Source organism: Glossina fuscipes, unplaced genomic scaffold (genome assembly GCF_014805625.2).
Source record: "Glossina fuscipes isolate IAEA_lab_2018 unplaced genomic scaffold, Yale_Gfus_2 1, whole genome shotgun sequence".
NCBI classification, from domain to species: Eukaryota; Metazoa; Arthropoda; class Insecta; order Diptera; family Glossinidae; genus Glossina; species Glossina fuscipes.
The window spans coordinates 30,366,223-30,386,001 of NW_023998415.1; the positions used below are offsets into that span (position 1 = coordinate 30,366,223).

The window sequence follows — 19,779 nt, forward strand, 5'->3', positions numbered from 1 at the left end:
CATGCTTCTATAGACTATTTGTCGTAGGTCCAATAGCAATGCTTATTGGAAAGCTCATTCACAGTCACATTCGATCCAACTTATACTGAAAATTAAAATTGACCTCAGTCTAAAGGATTTAAAATCATTTTCATGTAATTGCCTCTTTTTTAAACATGCAAAAGTTTTTTTAAAAGGTTCGTGATTTCAAGTTAAAGTGACATCCGTGTCATATAAAATTGTTAATAATTACAACTTCAATAAAAAATTTACCATCATACCTCTTAATATCTAAGATAAAATATTTAAAATTGTCCATTATGAAAAATGTCGAAACCCATACATATAGACTTTTACGTAATATGCATGATGCATGCCATTAAAAAGGTTTTACCATTTAATAGCTTCTGACATTAATTAACTTTGCATTTTCTAAACATTTATCATATTTTCTTGTTTATTTATCTATCAGAGACACATGTTCTAAATTATTCTACTATTCTCTTATATGAATATATCAAGTTTGTGCGAATGTGTACAACACGCAGAAGGACTTGAGACGGACGCATCTTTCATTATATCGATCGATATAGAAAGTGATTCTGTACTTTATTCTCAGTTTGTCTGTCCGTCCGTTCCTGTTGTATTCTTATGTTCAAACGACAGTTCCAAAATTTTTCAAATATTTTGATGAAATTTAGCGCATTGCCTTGTTTTGTCGAAAAGATGAGTGTTATTGAAACTGGTCCGGATGAAAATACTTTGTCCACCAATCCTCATATAACGGCTTATCTTGTGAAGTCAATGTATTGATAATTATAACTTATTTAATGCTGGGCCTTGCCCTACTATAATGTTTTTACTTGTGTGAAATAAAGCACTAGCAGGCATGCGGACCGAATGACCGTAAAACATGAATGAGAATTAATCACATTTTGAATGCGTTCCCATATAAAAATGTTCTCATTCCAAGAAGATCTTACATTTGATGCTCTACGATGAAAATTGGCTCAGAATAATGACTTGATTTATAAACTTTACTACTTTGAAGTTTGATCACAATGGCCCAGTTATCGGACCCACTTCCATGCGTGAGAGTGGTTTCACTTGTTCTTAACTTAATACTTAATATTGTTGTAAATGTTATTAAAATTTTGCCAGGCAAGGCAAGAGGAGAGAAATATAAAATCACATTACACGTATTTAACCAAATTCGTACACTTATGTTATAGCATTTATTAGTCGAAGTACTAGCGGCAATCAAAGCGTGAATTACAAAATCACTTAAACCACTTAAAAAAAAATCCAATATTTGAAGCGTTCATTTCGAAAGAATGGCAAATCGATTTTTTTAACAAAATGAAGATAACGATTATTACCAACCGATAAAACCTAATAGCATCTTTTTGCCTGTAAATAATTCGGATTCTTTAATATTTGGGCCTTCATCGCCCATTTGAGCCATTAATGATATTGTAAATATGTTCATTAGAAGTTGACTTGATTGGCTGGATAGTGTTCACTCCAGTGCCATTTAAATTAATATCATTGATTACCAATTTCTTTTTTTGCCAGAATATTGTTAAAATATTGATTCGATATTGTTGAAATAATGATCGCGATTTTGGTATGGTAAAAATACCCCGAAATTCATTAAACCAATCATTTGTACATTCTCCCCACGAATATCATAATACTTTTCTCAACTGAATAAATATTAGTTATATATAAAATTGAAGAGTATTTTATTTTTTTAATATTAAAAAAAAAAAAAAAAAAAAAAAAAAGACTAATACAACTCAAATATTAGCCCTCTTACTTAACGATTACAATAATTCATTAGTTTTGAAAATGCGACAAATCTTTTTGGTTATAAAAAAAACTTTGCTTTTTTTTTAGGCCTATTAGTCCATATTAAACTTACGTATCACGAAATATGAGAAACAGATCTATTAACGCTTGCCAACATTTTTAAAACTATGGAACTGCAAACCTTTAAATATCTCGCAATAACAAAAAAAAAAAAAAATTGACTTACGCCATTCTCAAAATAAAGCGGTGGTTTATTTTATGACATACCGCAGAGCAAACAAGGCCCACACAATTGTTTCCGTTTACCATTCGTTGCATGCATTGCATTGAGTGTCAGTTAGGCGATATACGATTACTTGTATGCTCTAGATTTAAAATAGCTCCTCGGCACACCACCGCCACTACCATCAATGCAATAAATTGTTTTTTCGATTTTTTATACGTATCCTAGCATGTAGCATGAAGGGCATACTCATTTCGTCAAACCATTTGCAACGCCCGGAAGGAAGCTTGAAGGAAGCCTCAATAAACTAGACAATCTCTTAAATAGTATCAAATTCTGAATTCTGTCCGTCTATCCGTCTGTCCGTCTGCATAAAGTCTGTTGTAAGCGTTCACCCGGCCGCGAAAAGGAAATGGAAGTTCTTGCACGCAATTTAGTATTGAAAATGGGCTAAATCCTTTGAAGGACCGGCCCAAATATCACGTAAACTATAATAAGATGACCTCTGTTTTCTAAAAGGAAAAAAAATTGGCTTTTTTTTTTGATCACTCACAAACTACAGCAGATAGATTAGCTGCGCTTGCCCAACATTATCGAAGCGTGTCAAAGCTTTTTCTTTTTTCTCAATTCCACTATAACGGCCAAAATCAAGCTTCTTTAAACCGCACAAAGAATATGCATTCGTGACCAGTGGCAAATTTGAAATGTATATAAGTATATGTCCGTCTGCCCAACTCTATCTGCGGTAAACATTTTCCCGTCCACAATAATATCGCCTATAAATTTGCAAGAGCATTTCAAAATGATCTAAACCATGAACTGTGAACGGCTTTGCTTTTCGCGATTTTCGCTTGTCACTCATACCCAACGCTATAAAGTATTTTTAAAGTAAAATTACTTTTCGTCCCTCCTTTTTTTCAATCTTGTTTAGGATAACGGTGATGGGTATAAAAGATTCGGTCTAAACCGAATTTAATTTTCTTACTTATTTTATTATCTATTGGTTATTACATTTTACAAATGCAAAAAAAATATCGTCGGGAATCATTCTTCCATATGCGAATTTTTCCATAGGTTATGCAAAATTAAAATATTTAAATGTTAACAATTAATCTTTTACTTAGGGAATATGCGAAAATTAAAATTTGTTAAAAGTAGGCTACAAGTACCGAAAAATGCAAATACACATACAAATGCATTTTCAAATAAATTTAAGTTATGAAATGTGAGTGAGAAAGCAATATTCATTGCTGTATATGTCTCATATTCTTAAGTCACGTATGGTAATTAAGTTGTTTTTCGTAAATGCAAGAAAGAAAATTGTTTTATTAAAAATTCGTCAAGTGGTTACGTGAGCCCATATCGCCCACGCACACATCACATAAATGTGAATATCATATAAAATTTATTAATTAAAATAGTTAGAGCATGTATAGATTTATCGGAGCGCATAACGAGTAGCACTTACGTAAGAGGGCAAAATGAAAACTAATGACATTTTTCGCATAAATTTTGGAAAGCTCCGATAGCGCAACGATACACTAAACTGAATTTTTTCAACTTCTTCATTAAGTATTTCTTCTTTTTGTCAGCTAATATATACCTTCTCGCATTCAAAGCTATGCTTGAGCGATCACACATTAAAAGTATGCGTATTTGAATAGCGTAAATTTCTAAGACGATACATTAGTATGCTTATGCTGTTAATGTCTTTCTTATTATGCTATTGTAGAAAACTTAGACAATTTGCTGCAATAAGAAAGAATTACAAAAATTTATATTCGCCTTAAGGTAAAACTGAAAAATTTTATTAATTAAGGTCATATCACTCGATCGATTAGTACAATCTGATGCCGGAACCATTGTCGTTTAATCAACTATATGCTAACACGAGTATAGTCCACTTTAAAATAAAATGCTGTATTTAAAAGTAAAGAGAAAATTACTTACGTTAAGTGTAAATAGAACTAATTTTTATTGCTATGCTCTCCATGAGATACGCTATATAGATATAGTGTATAGAATGTATAAAGTCAACTTTCCCATTTCAAATTATGCTCAATCAAAACTACATCTTCCGAGCAGAATTTAGTTATAGTTACGGATTTCCTCAATGCATTTGCTATTTGTTTCTCAGTGTTGCCGTTGATAAAAGTCGACCTCTCTTTTACTGCGTTCTAAGGGGCAACACGATGCCAAATATTAATATGTTTTGATCTTTAATAATAGCAGGTAGCTATACAAAGGATCTAAAAATCAGTTTTACAAAGCACCGCCCGCCTTAAACTTATCCAAACCAAAATCAAATTTGATTGCTTCAAACGTTAGGAACCCGTTTGCAAGTTCAGTAATGTATTAGACTTTTCACGCACACAACATCTTTTAGTTGCCCAAGATAAATGTCTTCTGCTAACTTACTTTATAAGTTTGTTACCGTAATATCTTTTAAAGGGCCATCCCTTGATTCTTTTTACCGAGATTATCGATTTCCGCTCATGCCTTAATTTTCCGTTACGAGTTTCGCTCAATTTTAATAGGTTCGATCAATTTTTGCTCGCCAGATCTATTCTTAGGTTCGGAATAAGTTATTTGATGTTCCGCTGTTTAGGCTTCAGTTAAAAATCCTTTCCGTTCTTTCAATATTTACAAGTCGTTGGCCTCGACGTAAAGAGTGTCGGTTGTAGTTAAGCATTTACAAGAGTTAGTAATATTTTTCGCCGTAGATTCGTCCGTGTTAGACAACACAATAGTGTTGTTAACGTCGGATAATTTTCTCACTTCAGTGCAGTACAGTCGATGTTAACACACGATTCCCTTCCTTGCAGTTTCTAATCGACATCCATAAATCTTCCAATCGCTTATTAGTATGTAGTCGTGCTTGAAAGTTATCTTTGAAGAAAATTCCATTTCGGCTAAACAACATTTCTCTCTCCTAAAACAACGCGTATAAATCGTAACTCTCTGTCCGGGCGTAAAGTTCGTAAGGGTGGCCGAGTAAATCAGAACTACGACTAACAAGCCAGTATACGCGGGTCCAAATCGCAATGCGTTAGAGTTTGCTTTGATCGTAGCTGTGGCGGGTGCTCAGTTGGCTCATTTTCTTCATTTCTTCCTCTTTCTAGTCGTCGCCATGATACACAAATAGCGAACAACATCTAAATGATTGATCATTTATAATAAAAACAAAACAAAAAAAAAAAGAATAAGAAAAAGTTTAACTGTCGACTCCAGATACCCTCAGGCGCTCTCCAATTATACGATTTGAGATACCATTAACCAAATACTTAATTGTGGCTGTGGCCCAGAATGGTTTTCTCAAATATGCACGAAATAATTGTTCTGCTCGTTTAGTACGTCTATTAAACCGTTAGGTTGGGAACCGTAGGACACACTCCGTTACTTATTTTTTTTGTCTTTTTGGGAGTATTCTCATGCAAGTGTTGACAATTTCTGCTTTGTTATCTGAACGTAGACACTTAAGGTGTTTCCCAAATTACTTCTACATCAAGGCTTGACATTCGATAAAATTTTTTATAAACTGGGCTTGGATTGGCAAGAAAACATTCAAAAACTTGACAATTAATGTCATGAGGAAGGACATGTCATGTTAAAGGATGTAAGTTACTACCGTTAGATTTTATTTTCATAGCATAACATAGATCGGTGTTTATGATATCAAGAAATTTGCTGGCGCTAGTGCCAACCTTAAAATATTCCAATTGTTGTAATTTCTCTCGAGCGTACGCTACATAACTTGTGAAATTTTAATTCATCATCGAATGCTTTCACTTGTACGACCTTAATCGTAACTCGGCCGTGGCATTAAACGAGTAAGAACAAGATGATCGTCGACTTTCGTTAAGCCATCAAAGTACCGTTTTTATGTAAAACTTTATATCCATAATTTTCTTCCTTCTTGGAGTCATTGCACGGATTCACAGTAGACTTGCTTACAACTTTCAGAACGTATATTACATATGCAGTATTATCGATGAATAGTTTTGAATTTTGAATCACGCGCGTAGAGACTCAATCCCACATCGTTTCTTATCCCAACTAAGCGTTTTCTCGTTGAGGACAATTTCAAGGGTCGTGTCCATATATTTTACATATATATATTTTAAAAATTTCTAAATTTGGCTAGCAAAAGCTAAACTATCATGGGCTTGATATGTTTTTTGGTTTCTCTTGCAATAATCTCATTTTGACGATATCTGACTGTACATACTTTCTTTCGCTAGCTCCCCATAAACTTATAATCACGGGATTTTCCGTATACGGAGGTTAGCCTCTCCCGGAGAATTACGGCTTTTCCTGGACCTTATACACTAAAAGCTATGCAAATCAGCTTCTGCACCTTAATTATTAGCTAGAACTCAGTAGTATTCCATAAAAGTGTAATCCACACAATAAATTTGGCAGAGGTTTCTCAAGAGACCAAACCTGATAATCAATCTCATTCTGAACGTTATTACCCGTACAAATCTTTATGCCCAACTAGCAAGAAGCTGCATCTCGTTCACCTCTCACAAAGTTATTCTAATCCTAGTGACGTCCTCACCGCGAGACTCCAACTGAACCGATTATCTAGTCGAACTAGGTTTTCGTTATTGTAAGACTTTGGAGAAACGCATATTTTTTTTTTCGTTTTCCTATTTAAATAGAACTTTATGTGAGCCATAAGTGCCTTAACCTATTGCTATTGTATATATGTGCGTAGACGAGTATTTTGCAGGATGTTTGGTGTGGAAAGAAAAAAAAAAACAATTTTATATCCATTAACCAAAAGCAAAAACAAATTTTCATTGTCTTCATCTAGTAGTAGTCTTCATGAAGCGTAGCGCATAAAGCAAGTAAGTAAGTAAGTGTGTAAAGTAAATTTAGACTTTGAAAAAATTTTGTTTTACGATAATATTTGCCGTGTTTTGGATGTTCTTCCGGCACATTTTTAAATTCGATCAAAAATTATAAAATGTAAAAAGTTAAAAGTTTTCATTTAAATTTTCAAGTAACTAACTTTGATCGAATCGCTACATACAAGTAATTTATACTTCAGCTTCTCTCTACAATTTCGCGTTCGATATGTAGCTGTTTTTTTTGTTTTTTGTTTTTTTTTACACGATCTTTTTACTTTCTTTTCCATTGCTTGCAAAGAAATAAGGCATAAAGCATAAGGAAGCTGTCAGGAATTGATCGTTTCATTGACACAAAGACAAAGCCATGAATTCGTTCATTCTATGTTAATCTCACTGAAATTATCTATGTTTGTACGATTAATTTTGGCATTTTTTATAAAATGAAGTTGCGATGGTTTGATTTTCTGTTGTTGCGATTATGGCACTTGGTGTTTGCGTACCGTCGAAAGGGTGTTTATGAAAATTGCTTTGATCACTGCACCAGACGCTATATCTTAATGCGGGAATCGTTTGGATTATACAAAATCGCCTTCAATGATTCAATGATTTATTTGCAAAAGGCCGAAAATAGAGATCATAAATGCGATATGGGAAATGGAAGGTTAATGTGTGTTTACGTACGTACCTGTGCATATATTATATATATTGGATATGAATTATTTTCTTCACACACTTATTTTTCTTCTTTTTTTTTATTTATTTATTTATTTTTTTTTTTTTTTTTGTACTTCTAAATTCTATTCTAAAGATATTCTTTTTCACCTTGGTTACCAAACGAGTGTTTTATCGCATATGCATTAAATAAAACAAAAGTGAAGGCGTTGTTAAGGAAAAAAAATTACATGGGCTTTGCTCCTATTAGATAGATATATTTTATAAAAATATATATAAAAATTATTATTATTATTATTTCTGTTTTTGGTTTATTTTCTTTTTTTTTTTTGTTGTTGTTGTTGTTTTTTTTCTTTTTTCTTAATTGCATTAATACCTTTGCCGTATATCATGAGAAATCTTTCGAAAAAAAAGGGGAAAAAAAAAAAAAAAACTTAAATGTTCTTGATTCCTATCTTCGGTTTCTATTTACGCACTACAACTATAACCAAAACAGAGATAAACTTTTTTTTAAAGCTGTTATATCACAGCACGCTATTTCGCACATAAGCGTGTGCAAGCACTTTTCTCCGTATTTTCTTTAATAAATTTTAATACATTTTTGTTTTTTTTTTTTTTTTTTTTTCCATATACTAAACTCAACAAACAAATGCACGCACTGCGATGTGCATCAACTCATCGAAAAGCGTTTCATTATTTTTACAAGAATTCGATAAAATTTGTTATTTGTTATTTATAGTTTAGATTTCAAAGATTTTGAAGAGAAATGTTTTGCAAAAATTAAAAGAAAAAACCGCTATAAGTTGAAGCAAAACCAGCTGGTAAAGAAAATTAAACACCTTTTCTTAACAGGAGGAGCCGAAAAGGACTAAACTAGAGGACTAAATAGTGGCAACGCATAAACATGAATTTTGTTAGGAAAAACAAATGGAAAAAAAACTAAAAGAATAACAAAAAAACAAAAAAAAAAAAACAAAATACAAATAAAAAATCACTCAGTTAACAGAACAGAAACTGACTCGCAAAGTAAATGAGCATAAAAAAGCTCTTTGTGTGCTATGTTATTTAACATGTGAAGCTTTCAGCAGAAATCACAAATGAACAAAAAAAAAAAAAAAATGATTTATGAGCTCTATTCGTGACGAAAGGAAGATGAATATTCATTCATTCGAAATGTGATTTCCACAATAAAATTGTCTTTATAATCTCAATAAACCTTCTTTGTTTATGATGAGCGCGGTCATGCTCTTTACAAATAACAAACTTGAATATATTTACGTTATATAAAATTTTTATTTGTGTGAAATTTTTTTTTTTTTTTCTGACAATTTGTAAACGCATAGATTTAGATAAAGTTAGGTATCTTCAATTTTGACTCTAGTGTAACTTCTACGGTGAGAGAAGCGGCATTTTCTCTAATGATTTATTTTTATATCTGGACACACTTTGTTAGCCCAATTTCCGAAATGTGTGTCGAGACCATCTTGAGATCTACTTGAAGATGTTCTAACATTTTATTAAGCTCATTGTTATGCTCATGTGGTCGAAAAAGTTATACTATGTCGGATATATGAAAGCTGCCTGCCAAGCCAACATATGAGTGGATCGATAGAGAAACGTAAGCGTGGTAAACAGCGATCTCCTTCTTCACTAATTAAATCATATCATGATCAAGGGGCTGAATTTTAGTGGCAGCTGACACGTTATAACGTATGATTATTTGTATTTCTAGCAGAGCAACCAATCCTTCACCACGTCCTACACACATTCTCCGCACGTTCAGCGTTTAATATGACTGCAGACAATTCATGTTTCAATTTGCTTAAGCTTTTGCTTTAAAAGTGATTAACTTAATTGACAATTGATAGGCATGCGACAGACAGGCTGAAGGTAGGTTTGCCTTACCTCTGTACGTACTGTGTCCAAATATTGCTTGCTTATTATCCCAAGATGCCGACAGGCGTTCGATCCATATAATCTTCGATTGGATCAAAGCCATAATTTAATGGAGTTTGACTATGACTGATCGACCAGAAAGAGAGGATCAAAATCTCTGGCAATACATTTCGCTTACGTCGCCGATCTCTATCGAAGAATATCTTAATATGTCGGCAGTGCACTCATTCCACTCCGCATCACCGCTTACGCTTGGGACAAATGCGAGCAGAATATGAATTGCGATGGACCTCCGCCCGTTTTCCCTAAGAAAAAGATCATTTTTAATTTTTTTATTTTTTTAACACGAGTTTCTCGTCGCAAGAATGTGTCTGCGTCAACATCTTCCAAACACTTGAGTATTACACTCGCAAAAAAGGAATACGAAATTCCAAGAAAGCGGTACAGGAGTCAAAAAGGAATACGTTTTATCATCTTTAGATAACATATAAGCAAAGATTTCGTCTTGTAACGACTGCCTGTCAAATGACTGCTAGGAATGCATAGCGTTTTGGTTAACCCTTGACTTTACATCTGTTTTATGACAGCGGTAATAAAGTGATGAAAACTTTAACTATTAAATTGAAAGTTAATTAAGCGACAATGTTTCTTCTCTTACTTATGAAAGAATGGAGGTGGGATTGTGTGTAATAAAAACATTTCGTACCCATTTTTTTCATAGAATGGAGGTATTACTAATTTAGCTATGCTGCTTATAATATCCGATGCAATCACAACATGCTTTTATTTAACCATTTACATATTAAGCGAAAAAATTGATTCTTTTCGGGTTGCTGCATAGCCAAGTTGTTAGGAAACTCGACTATTTAATAACCATGCCGGAGATAAGCTCTAATTACGATCGGTATGTCGTCGTAGTTATAGCGAATGCTCAAAAACTAAAGGTATAACACTTCCCGATCAGCCAACAACGACTTCCTGTATTGACGCAGGTTCAACGAATTGAAACAAATGACTGCAATTTACAGACACAAGGTTATGAGCGCTGGTTCCTTATTAGTCTCAATAGAAATCCACCTCAGTGACCCAGTAGGCAAGAGTTTCGATTAGTAATTCAATGGTCATGGGTTCAAATCTCAAGCGCGGTAGAGTTTTTAATAAAACCGAAAGTCTTAGATGTTAGTGCTTTAAGATTTTTAGTCTTAGGATTTATTCTCTGGCCAAAATTTATAATGATAATAATAATAGGCTCAATAGAGGAATATCTCTTCATTTATTCACCTCTTTAGCATAGAAAGAATTCGCCTATTATGAAAGCGCCTTGCGAACATCTGCCATAATACTAGTGACACGTTTTTCTGAAGAGCTGGTGAAAGTTGCAGTGTCTTAAGTATACCCATCTTATAACTCGGGTTTCACACCTCTCTCTTTATTAGTTAAATTTTAAATTAGTTAAATTTTCATTTTCAGAATGTTCTTGAAAACTGCTTGCATAACTCTTTCGCGAAAGTTTCGAGTATTTATACGAAAGTTGTATAAAAAAGTTCGTAAAGAAACACCAAGAAAGTGTTGAGGGAAAGAAATTAAAACATTACAGTCGGACAAGGTTCACGACTTTATCTAATAAAATTATATTTTATTTCCATAGCTTTGATGAGGAGCTCTTTCAAGAGTGGGAGCTCAACGTATGAACCGGCATTGGCCAAAATTATCACAAGGCTAAACTTCTTATTAACGATCTTAATAGTGCCGTAAATGGCTACAAATTAAGCTTCTCTGCCATGTTAAGACCACTCACTCTTCTGTAGAGTAGCGTCAAAGGATTAGACCTTTTTGATCCAAATTTCGTAAAATTAGTTCTCATGTCAAAGTTCTATTGTGGACCAATTTTCATCATAAATTAAAAAAAAATTGTACTCTTTGTCCACACAAAGGTTTAATTTTCGCAGAAACAATAATATGGGAAGCGATTGAAGGAAGAATTCAGACCAATTCAATTTGTCCACATTCATTTTTTATGACTTTTAACGAGTGCGCTAAAAATGGTGCGCTATATGCGACTATCCCGTAAAAATGATCCGATAAAGTTCATTGTCAATAGCATTTATCTTTCGTCGGTATACCAAGTCTCGACAAAATATCTCAAAATTTGTGGCCTATAGGTGGCATACAAAAATACATGCGAACAGACGTAAAGCATAAATCGATTCCCCAAATGGCTCCGTATCGCGCGGCGTTATCGATCGATATGCTATATAAAAATCTCTTGTGTTCGGGTAAAATTTGTCGTTTTCTTCATTATCGCACTGACGGACTTACACTTCATACAAGATAGATTTTCTGCAACCATATTTCGGGTGCTTGTTCCTAACAATACCGCTTAAGATGAATGCAAATCAAAAAAAAAAAAACAAAGAAGAAAAGTTTCTGTTTTCCACAACTGCAGAGTAAAACCAGCAAAAGAAAGTTTTGCGCATAAACGAAGAAAGGCTTTTAATGCCTTTTAATTACTTGATTAATGTCAGTTACATGAATGCATTTTATAATAAACGAGAATAAACAAAATAGAGAAATGTCTTGTTTTTGTAATGATATTCAAAGCCAAAGAAAGTTCCCACCAATGTGCAATGGCAATCTAAGCTTCTTTCTTATTTAAATTACTTGAGGGAATAAAGGGCAGACACAATGCAATAACAATTCAATGTTACTCAAAAGATGAAAAATAAATATACAATGCAGGGAAGTTTTTATAATTTCTGTCTATGCACATATAGTGCTGAGAACAAAAATGATGATGAGAGCTGAGTGAAAGTGTAAACGCACTCATAACATTTAAGTAAAACTGGCAATGATGCGCTGTGTATATGATAATCGGTTTACAGTCTTTGCCTGTGAAAATGAATGAATGCATAGGAGGAGAACGTGGAAACGAAGTCAAATCGAGAGCGATATAAATGAACACTTCTCGTTGGCAACCATTCATATATATTTTATACGCTTTACCCCAATTGTTATATCCACCACCGATGGATGGATGGATGGATGGTTGAGGGTAAACCACATAAATGTTTACTTTCAAGTGAAGATTTATTTGTATGCAGAGATTAGTCTGACGTATATAATTTGAGCAAGGGGCGTAACAAATCCGCATGCATGCTTATAAAAGCTGAAAACATCTATTCATCAATATTTAAGCGAAAGGGAACGATCTGACCTGATCAGCCCTTGAATCATATACTAAAGGGAATAATATTTAAAATTTTCTATCTATGCTTTAAGTCACGGAATTGGAAAGTTCTCTGCCGCCCCCCCCCCCCCGTCCCCTTTTTTTTTTTTTTTTTTTTTAATTAAGGTAAGGTAAAAGCAAAGTTTTTGCATTTTGGAGCTAATCCGGAGGAATTATTTTACCAAGTAAGCCATAAAATAGTTTCTTTCGGTTTAGCGACCTAAGCGTCAAAATCATTTTTCTATGATTAAAATTTTCATTCGAATTCGAATTTAACCCATTGAGTGACTTTTTCACTCGCTTTTAACTGTGCCCCTCAAACTGTTAGTTCAGTTATGTAACAAAAGCCACGCATTCGTTTCATATTAACGTTTATATCGGGTTTATAAAAATTATGAATATCGTAATGAACGATAGAGTTAAAGCTGAAAAGCAACTCAAGAGCATATGAATGCATAGACCTCGTTACATTAAAAAATTGAAAATTCATTTCATAAGTTTTTAACTCCATTCATATGAAACGAAAGACTTGCGTTTACACTAAAGTGTATACCCTTGAAAGCTTTTCTCACTTAAATCTTTTGAGTTGATTGAGAAATGCTTTCATTCATCATTAATTACTACGTAAATAAATCAAAAACAGATGGCTTTTTGAATCTCTTGTGGGCAACGAAATAGTTAATGAATTAATTTAAAAGTAATTTACTTTAAAAATCTTTTATGGAATTTAAAATAAATAATCCAATAAAATAATAGGGGACAACTTTAAGGGATTGAAAATTCCATAGGTAATGCATTTCTATTATCACTTTAGTATCGCGATCCTGGATGAAAGCAGAAGCAAGCAATTGCCTTAGGTGAGAGATCTTTCTTTTTCTCGACAGTGAAAGCAGTCTTTAAATTATATTTTCGAATCTTTCGAGTAACATCTTTTCCAACCGCTTTTCATACGAAATGTGTAATTGATCCGCAAGAAAGCCGTGCTCGCCTGAATGCCAACTTGGAATGTGTATTACTTTAAATGCTGCTGCTCAGTTCGATTTGTGAATAAATTGCTTTAATAAGATAAAACAAAGGACTGTTGCCGGCAATTAGTCGCAATCTTTTACATTTTTTCAAACATTTTTAAATTTCTAATTTATTACAAGGCTTGGCTTGTAAAGCAATCACTTAATCAGTCAGCAGGTCGAAAGAAGAAACACGACCGTCATGTCCATAGTTGGCATATATTTCGTTGTTACAAATGCACTAATAAATCTAATATTTTATCATCGTTTAGTGATAGCTATCAAAATACTCCCCTTTATTTCTTTTGACAATTCTTGTCAAGTTGAACTCGTGGATTCCCAGTTTAAAAGGCAAAAATAAAAAAAAAATAAAAAAAATTATAATAATATTCATTTTTTGTTAACTTTGCTAAAGCTTTTCGTATGCGTTGCTCACCAAAATGCCTACGACGAACGCAACATCAGCTCCACATAAATGTAAAGAAATTTTCTAAAAATATAATTAACCTCCTGTATTTAGCATCATCACTATTACTGTAATAATGCGAAATAAATTTTAAAGAAATGATTTACACATACATACATACATACATACATACATATTAAAAGATGTCTCTTGTCCTTTGACTTTAACATTCTCTATGAGAAACATTTCGAAGTCAGTGTCTCTTATATGTGCGACGTAGTTGCTCTCTGCCATTTATGGAAGCAATGTATACGACATTTAAAAAAACAACCTAAACACTGCTCTCGATAGTAACGAACTTTTACATACTCTACGTTAACACGATTTCACGTTACTTAATTATACTTAATATTACTTAATAGTTTTTTATTAGGAAAGCTTAAAACAAAAACTCTTTTATTATACCCAATCGCTTCTGAGACAGTTTCTCAACTAACTTAAGCTTATCCTTCCGTCTGTCCGCTTGATGGCTGTTGTCGCGTATATTTTATTCAACGTATAGGCAATTATCGAGAAAATTTGACGAAAATTTTGTGCATTCGCGTACTTGGCCCAACAACAAGCACTATTCAAAATGGATTGGACAAATTCGCCTACAATGCCAAGTCATTATATAAAAAAAAAATTGCAAATTTTCACAATTTCCCAACAAAGACCACAGGATAATATAGGTCGTTCGACATAAGAGAATTAATATAGAAAATTTGGATCGTATGAATCGATTTTTTGAATGCTCCACTGTATAGCTCTTCTTACGAAAAGTAAGACTTTATATGGCAATAAAATCTAATCTTTATTATTTTATGATGAAAATTGCTCCTCAATAGTCCTTTGACATGAAAATTAAGATCACGGGGCTAGACTTTTTGGAACCGATCACATATAACACGATTATAGAAAAGAATTTAGAAAACATCATCTCATCCCATCTAACTTTTTCACATTCGTTTAGTGGGTGAAAATAATGCTTCTCCATGCTTCTTCCATCCAATCCACCTTTAGTAAGATTTGCCGCTGAACCAAAACTTGTCAGAAGAATAAATTTGATCAGGAAATCTTTTTCAAAATTTCTATATGTAAATGCAACAAATAAACAAGAAACCTGAACAGACATCAGAGAGATGGACTGACATAGAGAACTGCTTAAAAATGAATGATGAATTTATTTGAAAGAATGATGTACACTGAGTGTTGCATACATGAGCACATACTTAGTATATCTTTATCACAAACGAATTAAGATACAATTAGGTAACGTTGCAACAACACCCAGCTATTTTCATGGCTCAAAGATATTTGCTACACCAACACATCCATATCTTTTCCATAAAAAAAAAAAAAAAAAAAACGGAAGCATAGTAATAATAAAACAGATGGCAGTCGAAATAATAAACTCTGTCCAAATCAAGTCTTGAGTTATAACGAACGTGACGAAACGTTCTCGTTCTCGTTTGGTGAGTATTACGTATGAGAGAAGTAATATTTCACTTATACCGTGTCTTTAATGCGTTCAAGATCTCGTTTATGTTAATTATACTTTTTTTCGTATGCTCTTATTTAAATGGACAACTTTTTACATACACACAAACAATAAATGAAAAAATGTTAATTTCCATCGAGCCAACTTAACATAGTTTCATTCAGATGCATTTTCAATAGAATTCGCACCTATGCCAGAACATATGAATCAATCAACCAACTAAAATTTCATCAAAATATCTAGAAAAAATATATAAACTGAGATTAGACGGATGAACGGATAAACAGATTTAAATCGATTTAAAAAAAAAAAAAACGCTAACGAATTGATTCCTATCCTCAACTCGTTCTAGATGTTGCGCACATTCCCACAAATTTTACATAGCCTTATCACAAGAAAACATATGTATGTACATAGCATTTAATTTGTGCAAATCTCAATGCACCATAAAATGTTGTCGTCAATGCTCGAGAAATGTTGTTTCAAATTTGGTAATACTGCAAATATCATATATATATCATATTAACGAGATCATTTTCCGTTTTCTTGTTTTTGTTTTTGTTAATAATACATGATCTTGCCTTAAAAATCCTCTTATGGATTGTGTGTTACATGTTCTTACCCGTACCGGGCATAATGTACGATATAATAAATGAAAATTTAAAAAAAATTAAAAAAAAAATGGGAACAAGACAAATGTAAAATTTCGCACATTAATCCTTGTTTCCCGATATCGCTACATGTATATATATATATATAGAGTACATAGAGATATTCAAATTTCAAGTGTGGTAGAGTTTTTAATAAAGCCGAAAGCCTTAGATGCTAGTGCTTTAAGACTTTAGTCTTAAAATTTATTCTCTGGCCAAGTTAATAATAATAATGATAATAATACGTTGAAATGATTCCTCTACTACACACTAAAGAATTCGACTTGAAGGGATTTTTTGTTAACATAGAAACGACACGACATCTCAACGGAATATGAAAGCGTCCAACAACTTATTGTTCCATCTGCGATTAATATATATTAACAATATATATAAAAAAGACAAATTTTAAGCACTCATTACAACTGTGGTTTAACCTTTTTGCTGTCTCGTGAAATGTTTGTATAATGCATTGCTGTTCTTAATCCATAAACAAGTGGATCGATCGACAGAGAGATGAACTTTCTTAGTATGATACAGAATTGATAAGCATGCACGTTCATGTTTAAGCATCTTCAAGGCATACTTCTACGGCATATGCTAACTAAATAACAAAAGTTTATATTATTTCCGGGGATAACTTAAAAAACTAAAAAAAAAAAAAATAAAAAAAATGCTTTCAGACTGATTTTGAGCCAAAGAAGGAAATTTTAGTTTTTGTAAAACGAAAAGTTTCGCAATAAAACCAGTTTTGTTCAATTATTTTGTCAATTAACAAAAAACGGACTCACCTTCAATTGGCGCCATAAACAGCATCTTTTATTCAAAAATAAAATAAAAATAAAATGCGGGATACAGAAAAGGGGATTTTACAAGTCTAGTTTTAATAATAAAAAATATATATATAATTTAATTAATATAAGCGGATAATAATTAAAAACAAAAGTTTTTAAATTTAAATGTAATTCAAATAAATCAAATAAAAACACACTATAATGAGCCACGGCCATTCGCTAAATACCCTACACAAACTCTAGCTATGCCAATAATGATCGAAATTATTGTTAATAGTGCCCGTCCTGGGGTCAAAAGACGACAGTGTACCAAATTTCATAAAAATTATACAAGAGATCGCAACGGACCGACGGACAGACAAGCTTAGAATCACTTTCTGAATCGATCAACATAATAAAAAAAAGGTGGGCCCGACTGAATATTTTAATATTCACTCACTGTCTTGTGGTGACTGGCTTCGCACGTCGTATCGTAAATATTATTTATGTACAGTGCGGTTTCCGCAGTTTTTAGGCAATTAATCTGCATCCCGTTAATGCTTGTGCAAAATGCAATCGATCTTTATACGTTTCGCTTGATTTACATGACTTTTCTTGACATTTATTGTCGAATACTTAGTCTGAGCTTGATTACGAAGCTTTTTAAGATTTCATTAAATTTATAAGCAAACTCAAAACTCTATACTAAAAGCCATAACATTTTAAAAATCTGAGCAGTTTATAATATTGCGTCCGAAAAATGAGGAGATTTCTTTTTTTTTTCTTTTTAAATCCAGACAATGCAAGTTTTTCAACCTACAGGTCTACGTACTGCAAACTTTCATTGTATCCAACTTAAGAATATGTTCTCTGAACTCTACACATTAATGGAGTAATGGAAACAGTTTATCTCTACTTTTTCGTATGGAAAAAATATTAAATTCACTCCATGTTCCTAAGGGCCTACATGCGGATAGTGGACAAGGTGTAGTAGCATTGTACGTAAAATTCCGTTGCAATTATGCATAAACATCTCCGCGTAGTTGATTGTTTAGTGTCAAGCTCTTGTCGAATCACCACAACTGTAAAGTGTAAAATGCCGATGGGAAAACCATTGTAAGATGATATGTAAATAGCAGGTAAACTCGATAAAAAAACATGAGAAATATAATTATTTTTGCTTTCATTAGCACAACAATGTTAAATACTTTTCAGCTATTTTTGAAAGCGCAATGCATGCAATAACGAAAAATGCCGTCAGCTTTGCAACAATCGTTGAACGAAGATTCCGCAAAGATTCAATTAGAAGCACAATTATGGCTACAAGAAATAAAATAATATCAATTTCAATCATTCCATGCATTCAGTTCGTATGCAATGGAAATTATGATTAAGCAGAGCGTAGCCTTATTACTTTTTTTAAAAGTTGTCAACAGATATGTCTTTGATTCATTTTCAGTTCTAACTTTAACTAAAGCGATCGATTGTTGTGGCATTTGTACATCTGTGCATATCTGCAGGATTCCTGCTTAAATGATGAATGATTATCAAATTAGTGAAGTTATAAAAGAAACAATCTAAACGGTACCGGCTTTCACATTCAACCTACACAAGAAGGTAAACATATCCGGCCACAGGCGTCGTTGTGACGCCACAACGTCTCAGCGTCTATCCTTGGCCTAAGTTCGTTTGCCGTGTGCGCCCGCTAGACACAAAAAAAACTTAATATATGTCCCCGTTCGAATACCAAGTTTAGTTTCTTGATCGCCTTTCGCAGATGGCAAAGGTATCAATGAAAAAAAAAAAAAAAACAAAACGCAATAATACCAAATATTCTTTGATCAATAAGTGAATAATAATATCAAATGACTTTTAATAAAATATAAAAGCAAAAAGTTCATCAAATATTTAATACAAACAAAATAAATAAAAACGTTTTTCTTATGAATCATTTTCAAAATTTTCTAGAAAGCACTATAAACAATAATGTTAGAAACGCTTACAATATCGCTTAACCAAATATGGAATTGTGTACGTGCGCGTATACATATGCATTCATATAAGTATCTGGTTTTTACAAGCAATTAACCGAAAAAGAAAACAAAAACAAAAAAAAAAAATACATAAAAATCCATATTTGTTATGTAGATTTTTTTCTTTTGTTTATCTTCATACCCATCATCACCCAGGTTGTATTAGATTTGTCAAGCGCTTAGCTAATGCATGGAGAGATAGGCATCAGTTAATCAACAACTTATACGATTCGTTAACTAGAGGACCCACGTTCGCCTGTCTGCCACGATTTCAAAAACGTATTCAGAACGAAAAATATCTATCTTAAATTCTTTCACTTATTGTACGTCGGGTAGGAGATTCAAAATGGATAGAATAGATAGAATAGATAAAAATTATAGAACTTACGAACTCTAGTCTTGTTATCAGCCAGTCTTATACGTATACGTATCTTTTCAGCAAATTTTGATTCTTCTGCAACCACAGATATAGGATATAGACTAAACTAGAGGGAGAATAACGAAGAAATTCATACCGTTTAAATGTACATTTTGCATACATGCTTTATTTTATACATACATTGCGTCTTTGCAAACATTTATTTGTTCTTAAGTTCATTAGCGATGACTTACAAGGATTCGTTGCAAGCCGACTATATTTAATATAATAATATTGTTTTGGTGTTTTCTCTAACACACACACACACACGCACACACGGAAACCACA

At 32.8% G+C, this 19,779-nt stretch overlaps 1 protein-coding gene across 3 annotated transcripts in view; it reads right to left on the minus strand.

The window, feature by feature from the left end:
* The window catches only part of LOC119645208 (dual specificity protein phosphatase 15), a 56,261-nt gene that overhangs the window by 33,674 nt on the left and 2,808 nt on the right, over positions 1 to 19,779 (minus strand). Inside the window, exons 1-2 of one of the 3 annotated variants that reach the window (XM_038045226.1) lie at positions 19,633 to 19,689; positions 19,462 to 19,558 (exon numbers count right to left, since the gene is read on the minus strand). The exons of 1 other annotated variant lie outside the window; for it this stretch is intronic. The gene's annotated coding sequence lies outside the window, so the exon portion shown is untranslated. Of the gene's footprint in view, positions 1 to 19,461; positions 19,559 to 19,632; positions 19,692 to 19,779 lie in introns of those variants that run through there. One more of the 3 variants, XM_038045229.1, reaches the window with a different exon arrangement.